The sequence below is a fragment of the Lycium barbarum genome, chromosome 4, assembly GCF_019175385.1.
Source record: "Lycium barbarum isolate Lr01 chromosome 4, ASM1917538v2, whole genome shotgun sequence".
Lineage (NCBI taxonomy): Eukaryota > Viridiplantae > Streptophyta > Magnoliopsida > Solanales > Solanaceae > Lycium > Lycium barbarum.
The window spans coordinates 80,897,417-80,924,419 of record NC_083340.1 but is presented as its reverse complement, the minus strand read 5'-3'; the positions used below and the strand labels follow the sequence as shown (position 1 = coordinate 80,924,419).

Genomic DNA, 27,003 nt, shown 5'->3' with positions numbered 1-27,003 from the left:
CAGTCGTGGATGCCTCAATGTTTCCCACACTGAGCCCGGGCCAGGATATGTTGTCAAGCGTAATCCTCTGCATTGTTCGCCGTGCCTCGATGTGAGGGGGCAGGTATACATGTACATGGGTTTGTGGAGTATGTTGTGCCATGTACACACTCTGATATGATATGATATGATCTGATATGGCCATCTGATATGCTATGTTATGTTACGGGGTTATCCCCTACTCTGTTCCTTATGTATGGTGGCACCTGCGTCGGAGGGGTGACCACGTTCTGTTTGCCGAGTCCCTTGGCAGGGGCCGGATATGATATGGTATATGTTTCTGCACATACTCCTCATGTTTTGAAAATACGCATTTGATACTTCGGACGTCACACTCACTTCTCTGTAAGTTCTGTTTCGGTTATGATCCTGTTCCGTAATGGGACCAGGTACGACATATGTTTTCAACAAATACTATTTATGCTTTATGATCAGCATTTTGCTAGTCTGGATATTCTGTCCATTTTCTGTACCTTCTGCTTTGATTATGACTTTGTTACTACGTTCTGTGCTTTACATACTCAGTACATATTTCGTACTGACCCCCTTTCTTCGGGGGCTGCGTTTTCATGCCGCGCAGGTACCGAAGACAGATTTGCTGACCGCCTGCCTAGGACATCTATTCTGCTATATTGGGAGCGCTCTTTTGTTCAGAGCCTGTATATTGGTACAGTCTGCCGCTATTATGTATATGTATGCTATTCAGGGGTATGACGGGGCCCTGTCCCGTCTTATGATTCTGTTATGATCTGTAGTGGTCTGTAGACATACTTGTGTGGGTTATGTATATGTTCGGGTATGATACGATCTGTGCCAGCCTCATCGGCCTCCATGTACTGTGTCGGTTCTTTTATGCTAATTACTAACGTCAAGTGACTTTTATATTTGAAATATTCTGTCATTTTGCTAATTTGGGTTATCGGGTTCGTCTAGGTGTCCAGCACGGACACTAGTCGCGGCCTACGGAGTTGGGTCGTGACAAAAGTGGTATCAGAGCGGTTCGTCCTCGGAGTGTCTACAGACCGTGTCTAGTAGAGTCTTGTTTATCGGTGTGTTGTGCACCACATCTATAAACAGGAGGCTACAGGACATTTAGGGTGTTACCTTTCTTTGATTCTTAGATCGTGCGATAGAGCCAGCTGTAGAAAATGAATTCCTTTCTTTACTAACCCTTGATTGCAGCTGGGGAACGGTATCGACGTATGACAACGACTGATGATATTGGAAGCTACACAGTACACAGGTAAGCAATGGTATGAAAGACGTATGCTGGGTAAGGTATTGAAGTACGATTGAAACATAAAGTTTAAAATCGTAAGGGAAAGTAAACAGGAAAGTGTAACAGGTGCAGTTTGAGTTGGGCATGTGAGGTAAGCCTCGGCATCTTCGTACTTTTATTTGAAATTGTTAACCCCGTGTGGCTATGATGCGATATGATATGATATGTATATACGTATATGTGTTGGCCCTGTGAGGCATGGTTGGTATTTCCTGTGTATAGGTTTTGGGATAGTAAGAAATACAGAGGAACCTCTGCCCAAATTTTTCCAGAAATATAAACAGGAAAATAAGATATAAATTCTTAATATGTCTTGAAAGTCGATACCGATAGGGTAAATCTCTTATGTTGGGTTAAAAGTTTAAGACATACCCTCCATGTCATTCGTAAGAAGCGTTATCCTCATATGGAAAATTTTATCTCGAGAAAGCATATACGAGTAGCGAATTCACAATTTATTTGGAGGGACCAGAAATATGTTCTAACCCCATTTTGTTTTAGCATAGCCCATGTGAAGGGAAAAATATGCGGAAGGGCAAAAATGTCCGACGAGCAAGTTTCCTCTAATTGGAAGAATACAAAACGTATGACAAGCAGTCGGGAATTGAGTGGTTCGCTCACGACTCAAATATATATATAAAAAAATGGAGGTAATTATGTGAATTAAGTACTAAAAGATTCCGCGAAGTTCGTCGGATTCTAGCTTTCTTTTGCTGGTGGTCGGAAGTTACCCTACTACACATTTTATCAGTTTTCCTCGACTGGTGGGAGGTGGAATTTGTGGAATAAAAACTCAAACTCGTGGGCTGTTTAGGAACATATATATACATGAAGGTAAATATTGAGGGTTTACAGGGGGCGACACGGTAACCATATAGTCAGAAAAGTAAAAGAATTCTTGCTAGGTCAGGGCGGGACCCGCTACGAGAACGCTTTGAAAAGGCTGTTAAGACCCGATTTGTCTTAAATTACGTGACAAAGGCTGTGCGGGGCAATCAGTGTGATTATACCGGTCTTAACGTGCCTAAATTCATTAAAGTTGTAAGGTTAAGCGTGCTAGGGCCAGAGCAATTCTGGGATGGGTGACCCCCTGGGAAATGTACAAAATTTTCGCAAAACTAGATATGAGAGACGAATAGGAAATTCTGGGTAACCGAAAGGGAATTAGGATATGTGGAATGACTAGAAACTTTATAGGGGTCACACGAGCTGGGACGGATTGGATTGCTAAAAAGAAAAGAAAAAGCAGCGCAGCTCTGAAATTAGAGTAAATTTGAATAAATGATTGGAGATGTATTGTAAAAGAAATGGCATTGATATATATACGTATGTGTAGGCCCCCCATTTATGATGATGTCGATCGATTGGTGAACCCTAATAGCCAGTGTTGTCATATACGAAAAACATTAGCTGGATAGAATTTACGAGAAAAGGGGAAAGGTGTGGTACCAATGTTACGAAATAGATTGATACTTATTTTGCTACCGGTTGAGATTGGAAGATCCAAATGTCAGGAGAAGTGAACCGCGAGAAACGTAATTAAGCGGAGCCTCTGAAAGAGTCGACGGGCAAAGCACGAAATAATTGCGAAAGCAAACAAAAACTGGAATAGTGCATGGCAAAGAAAAACTTATGGCATGAAATGATGAATCATGTGAATATCAAATAATCCGATTATCGAGAAAACAGAACGATAGATAAGGAATGGGTATGAAGGAAGAATGTGATTATCAAGAGATAAACTGCTATATTAATTATATTACTTGAGTGCCAGCTATCGGATAAGATTGTGTACTATATAATTGTGATTCTGTTAAGGTCTCGAACGGAGAAAATCAAGTTGTTGGTTAGAAAGAAAAGATATGGCGGCATTACTTACATGGGGTCCGCGTTGATATTTATACGGACCCTAAGAGCCTCCAGTATATATATATATTTTACTAAAAAGGAGCTGAATTCGCGGCAGAGAAGACGGTTTGAATTATTGAAAGATTATGATGTTAATATTTCGTACCACCCTAGAAAAGCTAACGTTGTGGCAGACACACTTAGTCGTGAATCTATGGATGGCTTGACCGGCGTACATTCAGAAACAAAGAATTGGTTTGTAAAACTCATCAGTCAGCTAGCCTTGGAGTCCGTTTGGTTGATTTAGAAAATATTGAAATTTTTGTCCGAGAAGTTGCTGAATCATCGATTATGGAAGAGGTAAAACAGCGTCAGTTCGAGGATTCTATTCTGGTATGGTACAGAGATACGACCTTTGACAAGGAAAAGACCCAGTTCGAGGTTTTACCTGATGGGTATTGTTATACAGAGGCAGATTATGTGTGCCCGACGTTGTAGGGCTATAACGGCCAATTATGGGCGAAGCGCATAATGTTAGGTATTTTGTTCATCCTGAATCCACTAAAATGTACCATGACCTCAGAAGTCTATACTGGTCGGATGGCATGAAACGGGGCATCGCAGATCTCGTTGACCAGTGCCCAAATTGTCAGCAAGTCAAAATTGAGCATCAGAAACTGGGTGGACTGTTTCAGGCAATGGATATTCCGACTTGGAAGTGGGAGATAATTAATATGGATTTCAGTACAGGTTTGCCTCGCACCCCACGGAAGTATGATTTCCATATGGGTTACTATGGATAGGCTGACAAAATCATCCCCTTTTCTCCCTGTCAGAACCACTTATTCAACTGAGGATTATGTCAGACTATATATTAAAGAAATAGTGAGACTTCACGGAGTTCCTATATCTATTATCACTGACAGAGGTGCCCAGTTTACGACTAATTTCTGGAGATCTTTTCAGGAAGGATTAGGGACTCAGGTGAGTCTGAGCACAGCATTTCATCCTCCGAGCGACGGACAGGCCGAGCGCACTATACAGATGCTAGAAGATATATTACGGGCCTGTGTTATTGATTTCAGAGGTAGCTGGGATGATCATCTGCCGTTGATCGAGTTTGCTTATAATAACCACTACCATTCTAGCTCAATACGAGGCTTTGTATGGCAGGAAATGCAGGTCACCCATCGGCTGGTTTGATATTGGCGAAACAGAATTAATAGGCCCAGATATGATCCAACAGGCAGTTGATAAGGTGAAACTTATCCGAGGGAGATTATTAGCAGCCCAGAGTCGACAGAAATTGTATGCTAATAAGCGACGTCGACCCTTGTAATTCTAGCTTAGTGATTGGGTATTTTTGAAAGTATCGACTATGAAAGGAGTAATGCGATTCGGCAAAAAGGGTAAGCTCGGTCCGCGATATATCGGACCTTATCAGATTTTTCGGAAAACTAGGAACGTCGCCTATGAATTAGATCTGCCATCTGATCTGGAAACGATATATCCGGCATTTCGTGTATCTATGCTCCGCAAGTGTGTCGGTAATCCTCCTAGAATATTTCCAGCAAAGGATATTCAAGTGACGGAAGAATTGTTTGATGAAGAACAATCTGTAATTATTCTGGATCGCCAGGTGCAGAGATTACGCACTAAAGATATACCCCCTGTTAATGTCTTATGGTAAAACAATAATGGAGAAGCAATGACCTTGGAAGTAGAGGACGGAATGAAAAAGAAGTGTCCTCACTTGTTTCTTATGCTCACCGGTAACCTAAATTCCTTACGTGATTATATTCAAAGACGAATGTGTATCAATTATTCTACTCATAAGAAGGAACTCCCCCGAAGTACTTACAGACCCTATAAGACTAATCTAACATTCGAGGACGAATGTTCTAAAGGGGGGGAGGATGTTATATCCCGTATTTTTTAACCTCGGAGTATCTGCTGGGGTGGGGCCCACACACAGAGATTTTTTTTTATTTTTTTTTGGAACATCTGAAAATTCATATGAATCACATATGCAAAGTTAAACACAACTCATGAAGTACCCTTGGTCCAAATCAAAGTGGAAGCCCTCCAAACGAATATTTTTAAGAAAACGTTTTCGGGTGACCTGACTTTGAGGGGCAAAAACGGTATTATAGGTTTGGACTTTGGAAAAATACCAAGAGATAGAAGTTATAGATAATTGAATTAGCTTTCCAACCATAGGTCGTGGGTTCCTAGGTGACGTCGGTACAAGGAGATATGAATGTTTTAAGGTCGAACGGTCAGTGGGCTATGCCCAATTCGGGACCAACCGGGTTGGCCCAAGAAAAATGAAAAAGAAAAATCAAGCCCAAAATAGAAGGGGTGGCCGGCCATCATAGGCCCAAGACCACCAAATTAATGAATATTTTCCATGTGCCAATTAATTATAAGTAGCCTTTATCCTTTAGAAGGTTCATGAAATTAACAAGGAGAAAAACAAGACAAACAAGAACAAAAACTAAGGGCCATTTCGGCCAAAACCCATGGAAATTAGGTACCTTAAATTTTGTTCCAAAAATTATTTTCTTGTAGTATTCCTACCAATTCAAGTACCCTCTACAACGTGGTATAATTATTTCGGAAGATGGTTCATCCGTTTCATCGTTTCCGCACTTTGGTTAAGTGAAGAAGATTGGAGAAAAAGGTAAGAATTCATTCCATGTTATTATGTTATGAAGGTTTGTTTGTGTTGTAGTATGTAGAAATGAGTAGAAAGTATGGAAATATGGAAGTTTACAAAGTAGGTATATAAGTTGGCATGTAGCCATGTGTGTATAAATGTTGTATACCTATGGTGAGTTGAATTTATGTTGTATTCTAGTTGTGAGTATGATGGAATTCATATTGAGAATGAAAGTTGAATGAATTTGGTTGAAGTTGGAAATGTATGTGTTGGCCGAGTGGTGTATTGAAATTGAAATGGAAATGAATTAATGTTGTTTAATATGTTAGTTGTGTTGTTGTGATCTTTACAATGTAAATGAAGGTGAAATGATGTAAGTTTGCATTGAAATGGAATGTAGAAGCTTATGCCATTTTAGTATGATTTTATGAAATTATGGAAATGAAGTTGTTAAGGTGTAAATTATGATGATTGTTGATGAACTTGGAAGATGGAAACATGTTATGAAAATGTTTGTTAAAGATTAGAAGTTTTGGAGGAATTATGACTTTGGTGGAAAGTTTGTATATTTGGTATATCTTGTGAATATTTTGTAGAAATGATATGAAATGCTTCCGAATTTTATTGTAATGATCTTGATTAGTAATGAATACGAGAATGTTGATATTGATTTGAGAATATGAAGTGGGAATGACGTTTATGACATTATGTCGGATAGAAGGCTAGTTGTGCCATATTGTGTGTTTTGTAGTTGTTGTTGTTGTTGTTAGTGTTGTTGTTGGGTTGTTGATGATTATTTTGGCCGAGTTGAATTCTCGGGGGTGCTATATGTATAGGGGAAATGCTGCCCAAATTTCTGTAGAAAAGTGTTGATTTGAGATTTAAGCCTAAAGCCTTATGGTTAACATTTGGTAAATGTGACCATTTGCAGATTTTGGACGAAACGAGAAGTGAACCTGGGAAGGCGTAAAGTGCGTAAAAGGTATGTAAAGCTATCTCGATTCTTCTTTTGGCATGTCCTAGGTGTACTAGGATTGGATTTGCACCTCGGAAGACATTCTGTCCATCTGAATCCACATTTGAAAATACTCTTTTTTCGTTCAATAGAATTGAACCCCTTAAGTATGCTTTATTGAAAAATTATGCAAACTTCTCCAAACTGCCTAGAAAGTTATGGAATATCCCTAAGACCGCTGTAGGTGACCTCATAAGCTTAATATACGTAATTTGAGCCCGCCGCTTTGTTTTTCCCGAGGTGGGCCCACTATTTCCGATTTTACCCTTATGGTAATTTGTAACTTGATTTCAAGCGATTTTTAAGGAAACGTCTTAACTACTTTTCCAACTACTAATGATACTTATTCTGAATACTATATTGAGTCTCTGTAAAGGTATGATATTACATATTACATTTAGTTTCCCACTATTCCCGCTTTGCTCTATTATTATACTATTGCTTTATTTTCGAACAATATAAAATGAAATGTTTTAACTATCCTTCTAACTTCTGAAGGAAAATTATTTTAATGATTCCCTCGAGTCTGGTAAACCATTTTGGGAATATGAAAACGATCCCAGAGGAATTATTTTCCGTAACTCATTATGACATACGACATACACTTACTATGATTCTGTCCGATCTCATTGATTTGATTTGTCCTTCGATATGCCTCATTGAGTCTCTGGAAACCTATGATATTTTTATTGCATTTAGTTTCTCACTACTCTAGTCGTGGATGCCTCAATGTTTCCCACACTGAGCCCGGGCCAGGATATGTTGTCAAGCGTAATCCTCTGCATTGTTCGCCGTGCCTCGATGTGAGGGGGCAGGTATACATGTACATGGGTTTGTGGAGTATGTTGTGCCATGTACACACTCTGATATGATATGATATGATCTGATATGGCCATCTGATATGCTATGTTATGTTACGGGGTTATCCCCTACTTTGTTCCTTATGTATGGTGGCACCAGCGTCGGGGGGGTGGCCACGTTCTGTTTGCCGAGTCCCTTGGCAGAGGCCGGATATGATATGGTATATGTTTCTGCACATACTCCTCATGTTTTGAAAATACGCATTTGATACTTCGGACGTCACACTCACTTCTCTGTAAGTTCTGTTTCGGTTATGATCTTGTTCCGTAATGGGACCAGGTACGACATATGTTTTCAACAAATATTATTTATGCTTTATGATCAGCATTTTGCTAGTCTGGATATTCTGTCCATTTTCTGTACCTTCTGCTTTGATTATGACTTTGTTACTACGTTCTGTGCTTTACATACTCAGTACATATTTCGTACTGACCCCCTTTCTTCGGGGGCTGCGTTTTCATGCCGCGCAGGTACCGAAGACAGATTTGCTGACCGCCTGCCTAGGACATCTATTCTGCTATATTGGGAGCGCTCTTTTGTTCAGAGCCTGTATATTGGTACAGTCTGCCGCTATTATGTATATGTATGCTATTCAGGGGTATGACGGGGCCCTGTCCCGTCTTATGATTCTGTTATGATCTGTAGTGGTCTGTAGACATACTTGTGTGGGTTATGTATATGTTCGGGTATGATACGATCTGTGCCAGCCTCATCGGCCTCCATGTACTGTGTCGGTTCTTTTATGCTAATTACTAACGTCAAGTGACTTTTATATTTGAAATATTCTGTCATTTTGCTAATTTGGGTTATCGGGTTCGTCTAGGTGTCCAGCACGGACACTAGTCGCGGCCTACGGAGTTGGGTCGTGACATGTTGGGTTAGGCTGTGTATTGATGCAACATGGTAAAGTGGTTGCGTATGCTTCAAGGCAATTGCGGAAACATGAGCAGAATTATCCGACCCAAGATTTGGAATTGGCTGCGGTGGTTCATGCATTAAAGATATGGAGACATTATTTATATGGTGTCCATGTGGATATCTACACAGATCATAAGAGTCTCCAGTACATTTTCAAGCAGAAAGAGTTGAATTTGCGGCAACGACGATGGTTGGAACTGCTAAACGATTATGATGTCGATATTTTGTATCACCTTGGAAAGGAAAATGTTGAAGTTGATGCTCTTAGCCGCAGATCGATGGGAAGTTTATGTGATGTACGACCAGAGAAGAGGGGAATGGCCCGTGAGCTCCAGCAGTTAGCTAGCCTAGGAGTTCGAGTGGTGGACTCAGGTAGCAGGGGAGCTACTATTCAGAATTCAGCAGTCTCGTCGTTAGTAGCAGAAGTGAAAGAGCGACAATACGAACATTCCATGCTAATGCAGTACAGAGATACACTCCCCCAGAAAGAGGAGTCATCATTTGATATTTCAGGAGACAGAGTTCTCCGCTGTCGAGGCAGGTTATGTGTTCCCGATGTGGCAGGCTTACGCCACAAAATAATGAGGGAAGCCCATTGTTCCCGCTACTCTATCCACCCCGGAGCGACGAAAATGTATCATGATCTCAAGTCTATATATTGGTGGAATGGGATGAAGAAAGATATAACAGAATTTGTGGCTCAATGTCCCAACTGTCAACAGGTGAAAATCGAGCACCAAAGCCGGGTGGATTGTTGCAAGCTATAGAGATCCCAACTTGGAAATGGGAAGTGATTAACATGGACTTCATTTCAGGCTTACCCCGTTCTCGACGTAAGTATGATTCCATATGGGTGATTGTGGATAGACTCACAAAGTCAGCTCATTTCTTACCCGTCAGAACGACGTATGTGGCAGAAGATTATGCAAAGCTATATGTTAAGGAGATAGTGAGACTCCATGGTGTTCCGGTATCTATTATCTCCGATAGAGGGACTCAGTTTACAGCTAATTTCTGGACGTCGTTCCAAGAGGGTTTAGGGACCCAAGTGAGCCTTAGCATGACATTTCATCCACAGACCGATGGACAAGCTGAACGTACTATTCAGACTCTTGAAGTTATGTTACGAGCATGTATGATAGATTTTGGAGGAAATTGGGATGATCATTTGCCACTCATTGAATTTGCTTACAATAACAGTTACCATTCTAGCATTCAAATGGCACCGTATGAAGCTTTATATGGGCGAAAGTGTAGATCCCCAATCGGGTGGTTTGAAACAGGAGAGGTCTAAATTGATAGGGCCAGATTTGGTTCAGCAAGCTGTAGAGAAAGTTAAGCTCATACAAGATCGGTTGTTAGCATCCCAAAGTAGCCAAAAGTCCTATGCGGATAATCGTAGAAGAGACTTGGAGTTCAAAGTGAAAGACTGGGTATTCTTGAAAGTGTTGCCTATGAAGGGTGTAATGAGGTTTGGCAAAAAGGGGAAGCTTAGTCCCCGATACATTGGGCCTTATGAGATTGTACGAAAAGTGGGCAAGGTAGCCTATGAATTAGATCTACCTCCGGATTTGGAGTCAGTCCATCCGGTTTTTCATGTCTCGATGCTTCGGAAGTGTGTAGGAGATCCTACTACGATCACGCCAATAAGTGATGTATATGTGACAGAAAAGTTATCTTATGAAGAGATACCCATTGCCATAATAGATAGGCAAGTACGAAGGCTTAGAAACAAAGAAGTGGCCTCAATTAAGGTTTTATGGAGAAGCAGTAAACGAGAAGAAATGACATGGGAAGCGGAAGAAAGTATGCGATCCAAATACCCTCATTTATTTTAGCCCTTGAAAGAAGTCCAAGATGAGACGTCAAGATTTTAAGGTATGTATGTTTTCCTTTTATGCTTTTTGGGCCGTGCGTGGCCAAACATGTATGCTATTGTGTTGTGGCCCTATAAGGCATCGATATTATGGGTTGTTGTGACAGGATGGTAGTGCCATAGTATAGGGGAAACTCTGGAATTTTTTTTATAGAATCCCCGAAGACTTTAACATTCGAGGACGAATGTTCTTAAGGGGGGGAGAATGTTACACCTCGGAAAAATCTTCCGTTGGTACGCAAGTGAATGAACTAGTGATGAGTACGAGCGTACAATGTTTCCGCGAGTAAGAGATAACATTTGACGACCCTAAGTGAGATTCCGAAGGCAATCGCAATAAGAGAGAGGTTATGCTCCATAATGAATAATCATTGGTTTTGGAAATGTGAAAAGTTGCAAGTTTAAATCCTGGCCAGTGGTCGTAAAATGAAATACGGACCGTAAAGTGGTATACGATCCATAAACTGCCATGTCGTGTTTTGGCTTCCAAAACTTCAACTTTCTGCCAAGTGAGCAAATGGTTAAAAACGACCCAAAATACGAACCGTAAAGTGGTTTACGGCCCGTAAATCACCACATCTCAGTTTGAGTTTCTGGTTCTGATATGATTAAATACGACCACGAAGGACGGTCCGTAAACTGGAATACGGACCGTAAACCAAGTTTACGACCACTGTGCACTTCAAATCAGACTTTTAAGTCATTAAATAAGGGGACCAAGGCTTATTTCATTTCACTTCTACATCACACCCCTTCTCTCTAGAACATCTCTCTACATATATTCCACAAGAATTCAAGGATATTTGGTGATCAACAACATAAATCAAGGGAATTAAGTGTAAGAAAACCATCAAGATCATCCAAGGTCAAGAAATTCAAATGGAGATAAACTAGGGTTTTGCTCAAGTGGAGTATTATCAACTAAAGCTTGTTCCTACAGCATTTAAGGTAAGATTCATAATATTTCTATGTTGTTCAAGGTAGTTAAGAGTTGAAATACTTGGATTGTAGAAGAGTATAGAAAAATGAGTCATGAATATGGAATAGTGTCATTTTGAGAAATAGTATGAATTGAGGTATGGGTCTTGATGTATTGTGATGTAGATACGATATAAATGATGTTGAGAACATGAGATGAACAATGTATGTAAATGGACGTCGTGTGTGTTATGGCCATGGTTATGGATGAATTGAATGTAAGTCTAGAAATATGGATAATGTGAATGAGTAATGGCTATTGTTATGGCATCGTGAATTTATTATTGACGTTTGGGAGTTGAGATACGTTATGGAGGAGATGCTGTCCTATTTTCTCTAGCTTTAGTCATATATGCTAGCTATCGATTCTAATGATAGTATGACTTCAACGAAGGTAGAAACGCTAGCATTGGAGGAGAATGCACAAGTGTAGAATAGTGAAACGGAAAAGTATGTAAGGCTAACCCTTCTTTCATAAGGCATGGTTCTTTGGCCAAACATCTAAATCCTCTATACGAGTATGTTGTCTTTCAAATGATTTGATCTTCCGAGCTTGTAAGCTTACGATTCTTGATACGCTACGATTGTACTAAGTTCCTCGCATGACGGGTAGGCCTATTAAGGTAGAAGAAATGAATGATGATGATAGTGATAATGGTATTGATGATGGCTATAATGATAATAACGATGACGGTTATGATAATGGGGTTAAAAGTAAAGATGCTTAGGAGATATTGTGTATATGTATGACTATTATGGAACACCGAGATTATATGGCCGGGTAGTATATGTATAGATGTATATGTATGTATATTTACGCAAAGCGCGCACACCACTGCAGTTGGGTATGGATAACACTGAGCCTTGGTAGGGCCAGGTACGTGGAACACTGAGCCTTGGTTGGCCAGGTATGTATGATCACCGAGCCTATATATGATCGGGTACGCGAAACACCGATCCTACGTGGTCGGGTATGTTTCATAAGGATATGTATGAAACACCGATCCTACGTGGTCGGGTATGCTATGTAAATGCTATGTGTATGACATGATTAGGAATATGATATGACCATGTGTATGAATGTGAATAAGGGCATGTATACGAATACGAGCACAAATATGGTACGGGTATTATGGTGGAATACGGATAGTGATGTAGGTACACAAATACGTATTAGCAAGGGAAAGTTCCTATGAGAGGCAAGTAAGTGCATATGACGATGATATTGCCATCTCCCATCCTATGCTATTTCTTATGTTGCTATCTATGCTTCTATATAGATATTAACTATGCTTTACATACTCAGTACATTCTTCGTACTGACGTCCTTTTTGTTTGTGGACGTTGCGTCATGCTCGCAGGTGCACAGGGAGACAGGCTTGATCCATAGCGGTATTCTCAGAGACCACCTAGCAGAGCTCCATTTCATTCAGAGCCATAATTATGGGCACAGCGGGGTCCTGTCCCGCTCATGTGATATGTTATACTCTTCTTAGAGGCTCGTAGTCACTTGTATATGGTTAGATATGTCTGGCCTTGTCGGCCCATATTTTGTATATCATTTTGATAGCCTTGTCGGCTCATGTACGTTGATGTGGCATAGATGCCAATTATTATATAAAGGCATTATCGTCCAATGGGACTGGTATGATGAACGAATAGATTTATATGGTTAATTGTATGGCTCTGCTAGATGTAAGCATAAAAGTGAGTTAAGGGGTGCCCGGGTGGGCTAGCACCGGGTGCTCGTCGCGGCCCTCTAGACGGGTCGTGACAAGAATGAACTTATGAGACCACCGGTTTGAGACTCTTCCACTTCCCGTTACTCCGGTTAAACTCTGATCCGAAAAGTGTAGGGACTATCTGTATACAGTAAAAACCAGGTCAACGCATGACCGATGAAGTCGAAGCTAAAAACAGGTCCAAATGGGTACGAGCACGTTCAATCTTTGCTCCACATCGGGGATGTTGTACCGGACACAGCTGACCCGAACCAAAAAAAGCGTGTCTGTTGGTCCGGATTGTCTTAGCCCAGATAACCATGTCCGTTGGTCCGGATAACTAGTTGTGAGGTTACCACACGTCATAAAATCATTCCGCCATTTGCGCTGACAATTGTACGGGTGTCAGACCGTACAGATCAGCCTTATCTTTTTTAGGGTTTATTCATAAAGGCTTTTTGTATTGTAATAAGGGCCCATAAGGAAAACCTATAAATAGAGGGCAACCTTCCCCTTTTTTAGGTTATGTTTTTTCTCATAACATATCATTGTAACCATCTGAAATATAAAAGCTCTCTTCAAAATATTTTGGTCCGGATTCGTATCGTTCATCAACAACTGGTTTAATCCATCTTCATCGTTTAGGCATATTTGGCTCATATCATCTACTAATATATTATTTATACACATATATTAAATATAATCATATACACATCCATAGACGTTTCATACCAACTTAAAAGATTAAAGTTCATCCACATATCCTATTTCACCACATAAAAATCTAATTGTTAACCGTAATTCGGGGTAAACAGCTTTATCATGAGGTTTTAGAAGACTATTATGGAGATGGTGTGTTGCAGTTAATGGTGATAAATGGAAGGAGCAAAGAAAGGTTTCGAGTCCCCACTATTCCAAAAGGGTTTTGAGGTATGCTAACAGTCCCGTCTTTCACAGAAATGCAGCAAAGCTTGCTAAAATCCTTACTGAAGTTGCAAATTCTAACACGAGAGTTGATATCCAAGTAATGTTCCACTTATTCATACAACACCTCAACTTCTATACACCGAATTTCTACATTACAAGTCACTTAAAACATAACTATTTATACCATCCATGAAAAATGGAATTAGTCCGATTACTTGTTGCAACAGCTTCAAGTACTACAGTTTAATATGACCATAAGATAATGGTCAAAAACACACTTGAACTGGTAACAACTAGTTAGTCAATTCAGGTTCGAGTTGTGTTTTCATATATAGATGATGATGGAAATAGTCCGATTACTTGTTGCAACAGCTTCAAATACAACAGTTTAATATGACCATAAGATAATGGTCAAAAACACACTTGAACTGGTAACAACTAGTTAGTCAATTCAGCTTCGAGTTGTGTTTTCATATATAGATGATGATGGAATTAGTCCGATTACTTGTTGCAACAGCTTCAAATACAACAGTTTAATATGACCATAAGATAATGGTCAAAAACACACTTGAACTGGTAACAACTAGTTAGTCAATTCAGGTTCGAGTTGTGTTTTCATATATAGATGATGATGGAAATAGTCCGATTACTTGTTGCAACAGCTTCAAATACAACAGTTTAATATGACCATAAGATAATGGTCAAAAACACACTTGAACTGGTAACAACTAGTTAGTCAATTCAGCTTCGAGTTGTGTTTTCATATATAGATGATGATGGAATTAGTCCGATTACTTGTTGCAACAGCTTCAAATACAACAGTTTAATATGACCATAAGATAATGGTCAAAAACACACCTGAACTGGGAACAACTGATAGTTAGTCTAGTCAGGTTCGACTTGTGTTTTCATGTATAGATGATGATAGTTCAGGTAGGAAAAATGAAAAGCTGATAGTTGGGATGTGAAACCCGCAAAAACATAATAGTTCAGGTGTGTTTTGAGCTTTAACTCTAACATAGATAAATTAAATTCTTTATAAGAATATCAATACCTGGGGGTAGCCCGGTGCACTAAGCTCCCGCTATGCGCGGGGTACGAGGAAGGGCTGGACCACAAAGGTTTATTGTACGCAACCTTACGCAGCATTTCTGCAAGAGGTAAAATTATACTCCAGAGTTATTAATCATCAAAATATATGTAGGATCTTCTTCTGAAGTCATCTATGGATTCTCTGTTTCAAGTAGCGTTCGGTATATATTGAGCTGGATAGTATTTGTGGTTCCAGTAAAAGAAGGCTCTAGTTGATTCATCCGAGCCCTTGATGAAGTGAGTGAATTCAGTTTCTGGCGATACATCGATCCCTTTTGGAAGATAAAAAAGGCTCTTAATATTGAATCTGAAGCAAAGTTAAAGAGAAGCGTTCAAATCCTCGACGAGTACATATATAATTTGATTAGCAGAAAAACTGAGCAGCTTTCACACGATTCCTCAGTAAGTAATTTTATGTTGTACTAATTCTTTTGGAGATTACATAGTAGTCTAATTTTAATTAGAGATAATGGTAAAAAACAAACCTGAACTATCACTTTTTTGCAAGTTTCACACCCCAAGTAGCAATCCTTTTCCTACTTGAACTATTACCATCTATGTATTAAAACATACCTAGTTGAAAATTCAGGTAGGAAAGGGGAACAACTGATAGTTGGTCTAATCGGCTCCGAGGTGTGTTTTAATGCATAGTTTAGGTAGGAAAATCGAACAACCAATAGTTGAAGTGTGAAACTCGGAAAAAAACGATAATTCAAGTATTTTTTTAACCACTAACTCTTTTAATTATTAATTAATCTAAATTCCGCAATAGAGGAAAGAAGAAAACATTTTGTCGAGGTTCTGGCTCTATTCTACAACATATCCAAAGTACTTGAGAGATATACTTGCAAACTTAATGAATGGTGGTAAAGACAAAACAGGAACAACTCTTGGTTGGTTTATTTGGAGTCTATGCAAGTATCCTCAAATACAGGAGAATGTAGCACAAGAAATTAAAGAAGCAACAAAATTAGATGCTGCTACAACAATTTCAGATTTTGCTACCCAACTAAATGAAGAAGCCATGGATAAGATGCACTATCTACAAGCTGTCCTCTCCGAGATTTTAAGACTTTATCCTTCTATTCCATTGGTAAACGTCCGAGCTTTCTTCTTTAGGAAAATTGGATTCGACGTGTTAGGTACTATGGATTATTTATTTTTTTAAATAACTGTGGTGTCCGGGTGATGTTCGGCCTAAAATGCATATATTTATTCATTGTTTGTCTGACATTTTAGTACTTTAATTGTCTTTTGAGTACTATTATATAACTTTGTGCTTAATATTATATTTTGCTGTGTAGGAATAAAGCGGTGTGAAGATAAATGAATTCGGAACGAAAATGAATAAAAAGTGAGAAAATGAGGGGAGACAACATGAAGACATAATGATGTAGGAATTAAAGTATAAAAATAGGGAAGAAGAAAAATTAAACAATCGCAAAAGAAGAAACAATTGAACTTGAATAGGTGTTTGGCCACGAAAACCAAATGCTTTTCACTTTATTTGGTATTTTGGAGTTGGAGTTGAAGTTGTAGTTGAAGATGGAGTTGTGTTTGGTTATAGTTTTGGCAAAGAATAGTTGGTTGTTTGAATGTATTGAAAGAGAAAAAGGTGAAAAACAAGTTTTGGTTGTTTTCTAAATTCAAGTTGTATTTGAAATTTTTATGGCCAAACACCATAAAGTGAAAAAAGTGAAAAAATATTCCGGAAAAAAGTGAATAATTCTCATGGACAAACGGGCCCTGAGAATGAAGAAAGAGACATACCTCGGCATGTAACACATCACTGAACATGTTGACGTGGTGGACAGTGCAGAGGGTCCAAATAATTTTCGGACTTTAAATATTTCCCAACTAGTTAATTGGCTCGCGCTTCGTGCAGTTAGACATTTACATTTTGTAAATTTAATTTATGTAATAGAGACTATAAAAATTATAATACAAAATATTAAAAGTATCTAATCTTAGACAAACATAAATAAGATAATACATCAAATGTATAAGGAAAAAATACATATGCAAAAAATAAAATAAATAAAATTTCCTACTGTGAAGGGAAGCTAACTCTTATTTCATAGAAAAAATTATGTCATTTTAAACTTCCCGCCCTTCCTTTCTATTTAAACGGCTAAACCCTATAAGGAAATATTGTTATCAATCTTGTACTAAGATTATGCAAACAAAGCTGTGGAACTCTTTTTACTTAATATCGTTAGAAGATAATGATTTTATTAATGCCAGCACCCACAATTAGTAAAATGATCTCAAGTTTTCATTTTATTTTCATACTGTAAAAGGATAAGAAGAGTAATATAAGAGGGATTTAGTTAGCTCTATGAACATAAATAGCTAATTATAGTTATAGCATTTCTTCAAGTATCTACGAAAATAAAATTGTTCAGTAAACAAAAAAAATAATAATTAAATATCTTACAAAAGAGGGCATACACATTTGATAGAATTTGAAGGGAACAATATCACAAAAAGGCATCACAACATTTTGTCAACAACAACATACTGATACCAATTTAATATTTCAAAAATTTAATTTATGAAATAATATTTTTCTAATATTCTAATACTCCAATTTTAAAATAACAAAACAACAGGTTCTAGTAAAATTAGAATATCTTTCAATTTTTTCCTAGAAATAATAAAAGCATACAAGTTTATAACATTACCACAAATGTACTCTGCGAAACTTACATTTTCAATAACTAGAAAAAGGCAAATCAAACCATAATGATGCAGGCTATGCGACCACCAAACACAGTATATGGAGGGACCTAATTGTGTATCAGTTCCCTTATGCAGTTCAATACAAGAATCAACATAAGATTTTTACGTGGAAACTCCTTGCTCAAGGTATTAAAAACCACAACCTACTCCACTACCCGAACAAACTTAGGTTACAACTCTATTTCAAGCTAGAAGTTAACTCCCATAACCCCTCACCCTTACAATAACGCTTATGCAACCCTCACACTTGACTACCCCTAGCCAAACACACTAATACACCTAGACTAACTCTAGCCTAGTATGCCACTCAAAGTTTTTGTGAAGACACTCTTCCAACAAGCAACCTTTGAGAATTCAACTAATACGCCTAGACTAACTCTAGCCTAACGTACCACTCAAAGGCACCCTCTGAGAATTCACCACAGTGACTAACTAGCCACCTATACACTAATACAACTAAGATAACTCTAGCCTAGTGTACCACTCAAAGGCTTTTGGAAACACACTTCTAACAAGAAACCTTTGAAACTTCAAAACACCTACAATCAACTTCTTTTTATGGAAGAGTAGGTTTACAATTTAAGCACAAAAGAACAAAGACTCAATAACCTAAGGACCTTCTTCAATTTTGGATCTGGTCCTTCGGGTTGCTGAGGCTCTGTTCTTGAGGAACACCTTGAAAGGTGGAGAATTGCATTTTGGATGGAGAAATTTTCGGATTGTGCAAGAATGAGTATTCTCTTGGAAGATGATGTCTTTATATGCAAGGAAAAAGAGAGTAGAGGTGACCACTCATGAAATCTGGACCGTTAATCAATCAGCCTTGCTGAGGTGCTGCTGTAAAACTGCATTTTACTTTTCTGCAGTACACTTTACAGCTGCAGATTTGGACTTTCAACGCTTCAGTGACTAGGACCTTTATCTGGAGGAACCTCCCTCATCTGTTATTCGAACAAGTTGTAAGTATTGGCTACGCTGTCAGTAGCTCTACAGCTGCGCCGTTGGCTGAGCAGGCTGGAGACCTGATCCCATCTGATCTTTCTGAATCAATCATATCTAGTCTCTCATATATGAGCAAATCCTCCAGGGATCTGATCCTTCAAGAAACATGTTAGAATAGCAGCATATGAGATATCATAAGGTTAACCAAGTTCAGACAGGTGAACCTAATTGTATCTGGTTCCTTACGGTTTGTCATGTCATCAAAACATATCATTTCTTACCACATAACATTAACTGAAATTAAAATTTCCAAAGTGATCACCATGAGACAATAAAAAATCAAGAGCAAAACTGTCAAAAGCATTCAATGAATTTTTCTCACACTAATCAATTTTTTTAACAAAATATGTTAATATTTCTAAACATCCAAGATAACAAATCAATAAAAAAATGCACAAATCTTAAGTACCTAAATCCCTAAAGGGGTTTTTAAAAAGTTACTTGGCATTTTGGTAAATGATTAATGAATGTAACTCAACTGAAAAAATCATCGCTTATAAATGTCACACCCTCATCTTGATAGGGCGTGATGGGCACCCGACTCCCTTCAGAGTCGAGCGAACCCTTAAACATTCGCTTTACGAAAACCTGTCATTTCAAAAACTTTTAAACACGTGAAACTTTTCCAAATAGAGGTCATTATCTTTATACAAATTATAAAAAAAAAACTTTCAATCAATTACGTACTTTTTACCAACTGAAATCATCTAAAAATACATACTCTTTTAACATCTATAAATGATTCGCACTTCTCGACGCCTTATCCACAGGACACTGTCTGCAAAGTCTCTAACACATACAAAACACCATAACAAAGGTACTCGACTCGGCAATACTCCGAACTGAGATGGAGCTCGCCAATCCCGCTGGAATACCTTCTAGCAAAATCTTCTACTCACCTGGGTATACCTGCGTGGCATGAAACGCTGCCCCCGAAGAAAGGGGGTCAGTACGGAATATGTACTGAATATGTAAAGCGGGAATAAATGATAACCATCGCATAATTTAGGAAAGAATAAATCATAACCGACCCAATACCTGCAGCCTTCGCTGGAAGAAACATAAATATGTACGCAAATCTCAAGCAGGCTTCAAGTAAATAATTGCAATCTAACTAACATTTTCAAAATAAGTAATGTAATCTAACACACCTCCTTTAAGTGAATAATGCAATGCAACACACGTGCCGCTTACGACAAATTAATGATGGCCCCTTCGGGCAGCCGCTTCCGGCTCTATATCAATAATGGCCCCTTCGGGCAGCCGCTTCCGGCTCAACATCAATAGTGGCCCCTTCGGGCAGCCACTTCCGGCTCTATATCAATAATGGCCCCTTCGGGCATGAATGCAAATACGCAAATGTATGGAAATCTCTTTTAAAGAAAATCCATAACATAAACTAAGGCCATGTGTCAAATAGCACACTCAGACATAAACTGAGGCCATAGCGCACCCAGGCGTAAGCTGAGGCCATAGCTCACTCAGGCACGAGCTGAGGCCATATATCATATAGCACACTTAGCTACGTCATGAAGTCATCTAGTGACTTAGGCTTGAAAATCTCGCACCCCCTTCGGAGTGGTTTTTGGAAAGTCTAAATAATAAAATCTCGCACTCCCTTCGGAGTGGTTTTGAAAATCGACTTTATGTTTCCTTTAGTACAAAACTAGTTTTCTTGAAATCATTAGTAAACGACAAACACGTTTCAAATAAATCCGAGTTAGTCTACGAAAGTTACGAGCTTTTGAAGTACGGAACCTTCTAAAAACATTTCATAAGCCATATTTTGAAATTCAAGTATTATTCATATTAGGAAACTTCTGAATAATGTTTTGGACCAAATCAAATAGGGACCTTAAGATCATATTTAAGTATCGAAATATTCATCAAAGACTTTAGTCATATCGATTTTTTTTTTCGAACAACATTCGGAAATATACCCACTAAAATCTTTGAACGTCATGTATATACATATCAAACCATATGGAGTACTTATGGAAATCAAAGACATCGGCCATCCTAGTGGTGCTAAGAATAGAATTTTCCTTAGAATCATACATATACGTTATTTGTTCATTTCATAAAGGTCATGCCAAAAGAAAGAAAGGTAGGCTCTACATACCTGTCAGTGACTTAGTCGTGGATCCTTTTCGCCTCGTCGCCCTTTTAGCCTATAACCCATTTCTTATTGAACCTATATTTTAGTTTATATATCCCCATTTAGGGTTTTTTTATTATCTAAAAATCTAGCGAAAATCCGGCAGCACTTCCCCTATACATTCGCCTATCCCAAATTTTCAATCGCCCTCCTGTTGACACAGAAATACCAACAACAACATATGGATACAATCATATCTTCAATTCCTTCAATTCAACGAAAACAACATCATATTCACATCAACAAAATTCCAACTTTAACTTTCTAATTTTTTCGCCATATAATCCATGATAATAACAACCACACTACTAATTAAACTTCATTTACCATATCTAGTTTAAATTGGCCCCATACGGCCCAAACTCCACTTCCATATCAACATACACAACTCTTGCAATTTCTTCCACATCCACCAATTCATACAAAGACTAATCATGTTCTAAAATATGTAGGAAAATATTAAACCTTACCTTAATAGTAGCGCCGTGAATAGTGACACCGTGAACAGTACCCCGCCGTGAATAGTAGCCCGTGAACAGTTTGCCGTCGTGAACAGTTCGCCGAACCTCTCTCTCAATTCTCTATCCACAAGATTAAAAAAATGATCTTTTGTTGCTGAATTTTTCTGGAAATATTGGGAACTTTTGTGCTGAAAAAAAATGAGATTTTTGTCCCTTAAAAAGGAATGCTGAAGTCGGTATCACTGTAGCTACAGACTGTAGCAGTACTGTAGCGGTACTGTTGCAGTACTGTAGCGGTACCGCGAGAATGCTATTTCTGCATCGACAGTTCAGTTTGTAACATCTATAATTCCCTATTCCGATGTCCTATCAATGAACGGTTTGTTGCATTACAAACTAGACTCAACGAACTTCATTTTAGGATTTTGAAATACCTTAAAACTCCACATATACTATGAGGTATGCGCCTCCAAAGTTGACTAAAACCCGTCTCGCGTTTCTCAAATTTTCGTCGAACTTATTTTCTTCAATTTGCTCGATCTCGAAATATTCTGAAATTATCCATACATGGTATTTATCACTTATTACACTAATAATGGCCATGTTCTCGTGTTTCAAAGTACGTTTTCCCGATTACGACTTACGAGATCGTAATTCAACCGTTTTCTTCGTTGTTACGTACTTTCCATGGCTTGTGCCTTTCAAAGCATCCTGGGATGTCTCCGATACCCCATTACTACGATGAGGTACATGCCATACTCATGCACTGGAAATGCGAGGTATAACAATAAACTTCAACATCGATGTAACATCTCTTTGCAAAGTCAAAGAAAACTTTACAATATTACTAAAAATACCGAAACAATTATCAATTATTTCTCCATAAAAATATTTCTGTTACACCTCGGAAATTTCTCCGTACTTATATGATGAGTGGAATGATGAAAAGTTGAGTGAATGATGTTTTATTAAGTCGGGAATGGCTAATTAAGAATTTTTGAAAAATAAGAAAGTCGCGGAAAATTTTCTGTCCAGTGGTCGTATATGGCACTATACGGCCTGTAAAGTGATTTACGGACCGTATAGTGCAATCGTCCTTCAGCTGGCCAAAAATCTCAAGTTCTGCCCAGTGATGATATGGTTAAATACGACCCAGTTTACGGCCCGTAAACTGGTTTACGGTCCATAAACCAGGTCGTAAACTACCATGTCCATCAGCCAAAACTTTCTGTCTTTGAAATGGTTAAATACGACAACAGTGGACGGACCGTAAATCAAAATACGGTCCGTATATGGTGGTTTACGACCACTGTTCATCCCGACAAATTTTCATTAAGACCAGATTTTGAATTATTAAAAGGGAACTTAAGCCCATTTCACGTCATTTTTTTCATCCAACACTTCAAGAAAACTCTAGAGTGTTCTTCAACACTTCAGATAACTCTATCCATCAAGACTAGGATAAATAAAAAAAAACCACCTAGTGTTTTTTATCTTTGCTGGGAGGTACTATAGAAGTCATATGCTTTTTATAAGGTCGGTTATCAAAAATATGTTTCAGCAAAGCGGAAAATGACTTTCCAAACTCATGAACAAAAGTTATTTCATTACAATCTATCTTAACTGTTAACTTTCATATTACTTTCTCCCACTAACGCCTAGACATAACTATTACGTCTCGTTTGATTGGGGAACAAGTTATCCCGGGATAACTAATCCCAGGATTAGTTATTCCGGGATTGTTTTTCCACCCTTTATGTGGGATAAAATAACACTCTAATACCGGGATAACTAATCCCGGGATTAGTCATCCCGTGATTTTATCCCAATCAAACGTGGGATAAGATGGTACTAAATTTTTATCCCACAACTATTTTTGCTTATCATTATACCAAACGACCCCTTAATCTTTAGTATTCAAAATTTTTATCACTCTCCACTTTGCTAATTAATACTTTTATTACAATTTAGTATTTTTTTTTCTAGAAAATATTTCATGCTCACAAATAAGACTGAAAAATAATTTATTAAAATTTATTTCCCTCATAGGAAACTCTATAAGATCAATTGGCTCCTTTGACATGAAATGACTATGGAGGGGTAGTTAAATCCGCCTTCAGTATTATCACTGATTCAAGCAATGGAAACTAAAATAGATGGAAGGAAAAAGTTATAAAGGAAGTATAAAAGTCTTGTTATCAAGTGTTATTTTAGCTCTAAACTATGGTTTATTGGCCATGCAACCCAGAATGCCAAAGTATGTTTTGAAGATGATGTACTTCCAGATGTACTCAATGTGAATAAAGGGGATATGGTGGCATACCAACCATACGCAATGGGAAGGATGAAGTACATATGGGGTGATGATGCACAAGAGTTTAGGCCCGAGAGGTGGATTGATGAGACTGGTTCCTTCAAACAAGAAAGCCCCTTCAAATTTACTGTATTCCAGGTCTGTTGACAATTTACAAGAGATTATTGATTTTTATGATACGATTAATACATCGACATCCGCTTAAATTTATTCGTAAATTTTATTTAGACACTCGTACTACGCCTTGTTCCAGTTGAGCACCTAAACACATGATAAAGTGTTCCTATTAGACACTTTCGGTTCAAATTTGAAAATACTTTTACGTGTATTTTCAAGTGACAATTACATATATAAGTTAACACTTAAAAAATGTCACCTCCTCTAATTATACACATTTGTTTCAATAAGCTCTAAAACCTTAGACATGTCCCAATTGAGGCTGGTGTGTATAATTAAAGGACATCACCTGCTTTATGTGGTTAACTTAACTATCTAATAAACACTTGAGTACACGCGCAGCTGGACCAAGGATATGTATAGGAAAGGAATTTGCTTATAGACAAATGAAGATTAGTGCAGCAGTTTTGGTGAGATTCTTTATATTCAAGTTGGGTGATGAATCAAGGCCCGTGACCTACTAGACAATGATCCAGCTTCATATAGCTGGAGGGTTACAAGTTTGCTATGCAAAGAATCGACCAAAATTGAATGCCAAAGAGACTTGTATCTCAATTACTGCATAAATTGAGATTCATCGATCATAAATAATTCATCATTATTCTGCAATGCGAAGAGTTTTCTACAAAAATAAAAATACTTTAATTTTCTTAAACCTTTTTATAGATTTTAAAGACTGTACTTGTCCTACGAAATGCAAAATATATATAGGTTGGGGGAATGTTGGCATTATATATCGCTATGATCCTTTGACTTTAGTTGAGAATAAGGTGTTTTAAGTGATTTTTACATTAAAAAAAGGTTTCTTCGTGTGGATTACTAGGCATTCTCCTACCGCCTCGCTCATCTCACTCCAGGCAGAGGGTGGGTCATTTCTTTTATTTTCCTTGTATAGTAGGAGCTCTTGTACCTGTCTAGACTAGATCCCAGGGAGTTTTCAATTTTCTTGTATCAATAACAGAGTCTGTTGAGCATTTACTCTTTAAATATTGTGATCATTAAGAAATTGATAATTATAAACTGCTTGAATTTTGGGTTGGTTGGTAAGGGTTTGCCTACTGGTTAGTAATATGGTAGGTGCCTGCACAACCCATAAGCGGGGTCGTGACAGTTGGTATCAGAGCCTGGGTTACCGGTCTCCCAAGTACAAGAGCAAAATGTCCAGTAGAGTCTTGTGGAATGGTACGATGACGTTCGTACCCGTACCCAAGAGGCTATAGGACATCTAGAAGTTTCCCTTTATTCATTCTATCGTGTTACCCCAAATACGTTGTCTCCTAGTTGAATCCAATTGGTATCTAGTTAATTCCAATTGGTATCTTGACGGGCAAATTGGTATCTGTCGATTCCAATTGGTATCTCTCTATATGGACTCAAGGAAGACTTTCCATGAGTAGGTGCGTGTTTATTATGTGAACGAACGAAAATCCCGTGCTAGTATAATGTGTTATGGATTATGTGCTTATTTTAGGAGGGTTAGAAGGTCAATAGTGCATTCATAATCGTTAGGTGAAAACCGTGTTGGTACGCGCCAAGCAAATAAGTGAGCCCCTACGCGATCTGAACTGGTGGGCAAAAATTTCCGCCCACTAGCGTTGTAGTACCGCTGTAGCGGTAAGGGGACCGCTATAGCGGGCTCGCTATAGCGAGCATCGGATCGCTATAGAGGACCCAAATTTCTGCAGAGTCCCGCTATAGCGAGACTCCCATTGCCATAGCGGTACCGTCGCAGCGATCAAGTGACCGTCGCAGTGGTACCATGAACTAGTAGCCCCTCTCTTTACCCCCTATTTTCCCAACCTGTGTAATTCATTAACAAAATCAAGAAGAAGCCATTTCCAAAGAAAATACCTACATAAAAACATCAGCTCGACTAGGGCAATTATCTTAAGAGTGCCCTTAAACCGGGGCACTCGCACCAAAAACAACAAAAAGAAAATTATCCAAACATTCCAAAAACAAACCAAAAGCAAGAAATTGTCTGAAACATAAATCCCTGCCAGGGGAAAGGGATAACCAAGGGGGGGAGGGGGGGGGGGATCTCTAAGCCACTCCTCGGCTAGTCGCCTTATCACCACCATCCTTCGAGTCGCTAGAGTCCTCACTGTCGAGTTCGGATGCTCTAAGGAAGGAGAACTGGGGGGCATCTCGGATGGTCACCTTAGGATGCTTCTCCTTCGGGACTAGGGCCTTCAAAAGGCTTTTGACGCCTTTCCACATCCTCACAAACAACTTGTCCCAAGCCTGGCTTTTCTTCTTTTCCCAGTCTAAGTCCTCCCGGAGATCCACATGAGCCTAGGCCAAAGATCTATAGGCGCCCTACAAGGCATCAACAGCATCCCCCATCTTGGTCTGGGCATCCATATAGCCCTTCATTTGATCAGTAGTGAAATAGCCAGTACCAACAACACCACTAGATGACCTGGCCTCTATGGAAGGACTTACAAACCCCATCATGGACGCCTTCACCGCAGCCGTATCTGCCTCCATGCGCTCCAAGGTACCCGAGGTCTGTGAATGACCACTCCTGCCCTGTGGGCCATCGTTGTCATCATCGTTGTCCTAGCCAATCCTCTTTCTCTTGTCCCTGCCCGGTGCTCCCTTGACCTTCAGGGGGTCAAAAGGGATATCACACTCAACATAGCGGTCCCCAGGCTCCGTAGGTACCCTAGCATTATGGCATAAATGGGTAATCAGGGAGGAAAACATCAAACTCGGGCCAGCCTTGGCCATAAAACTCCACCACTTCTCGATCACCTGCATCCCCACACTCATGGGCACGCCATCCAAAATGCAAGCCACCACAAAGGCCCGTGGGTAAGTGACATTAGTAGTATTGCTCGAAGGGCGAACCCGTCGAGCAACGAGGTTCAGTCACCTCCGAGCATTTGGAGTAAAGTGACAGCTCTTAATGGCAAAACGAGTGACACCCC

At 38.9% G+C, this 27,003-nt stretch overlaps 1 pseudogene; it reads left to right on the top strand.

The window, feature by feature from the left end:
- Positions 1 to 13,367: 13,367 nt before the first annotated feature.
- LOC132637568 (cytochrome P450 704C1-like) lies at positions 13,368 to 24,636 on the top strand (annotated as a pseudogene).
- The last annotated feature ends 2,367 nt before the right edge of the window (positions 24,637 to 27,003 follow it).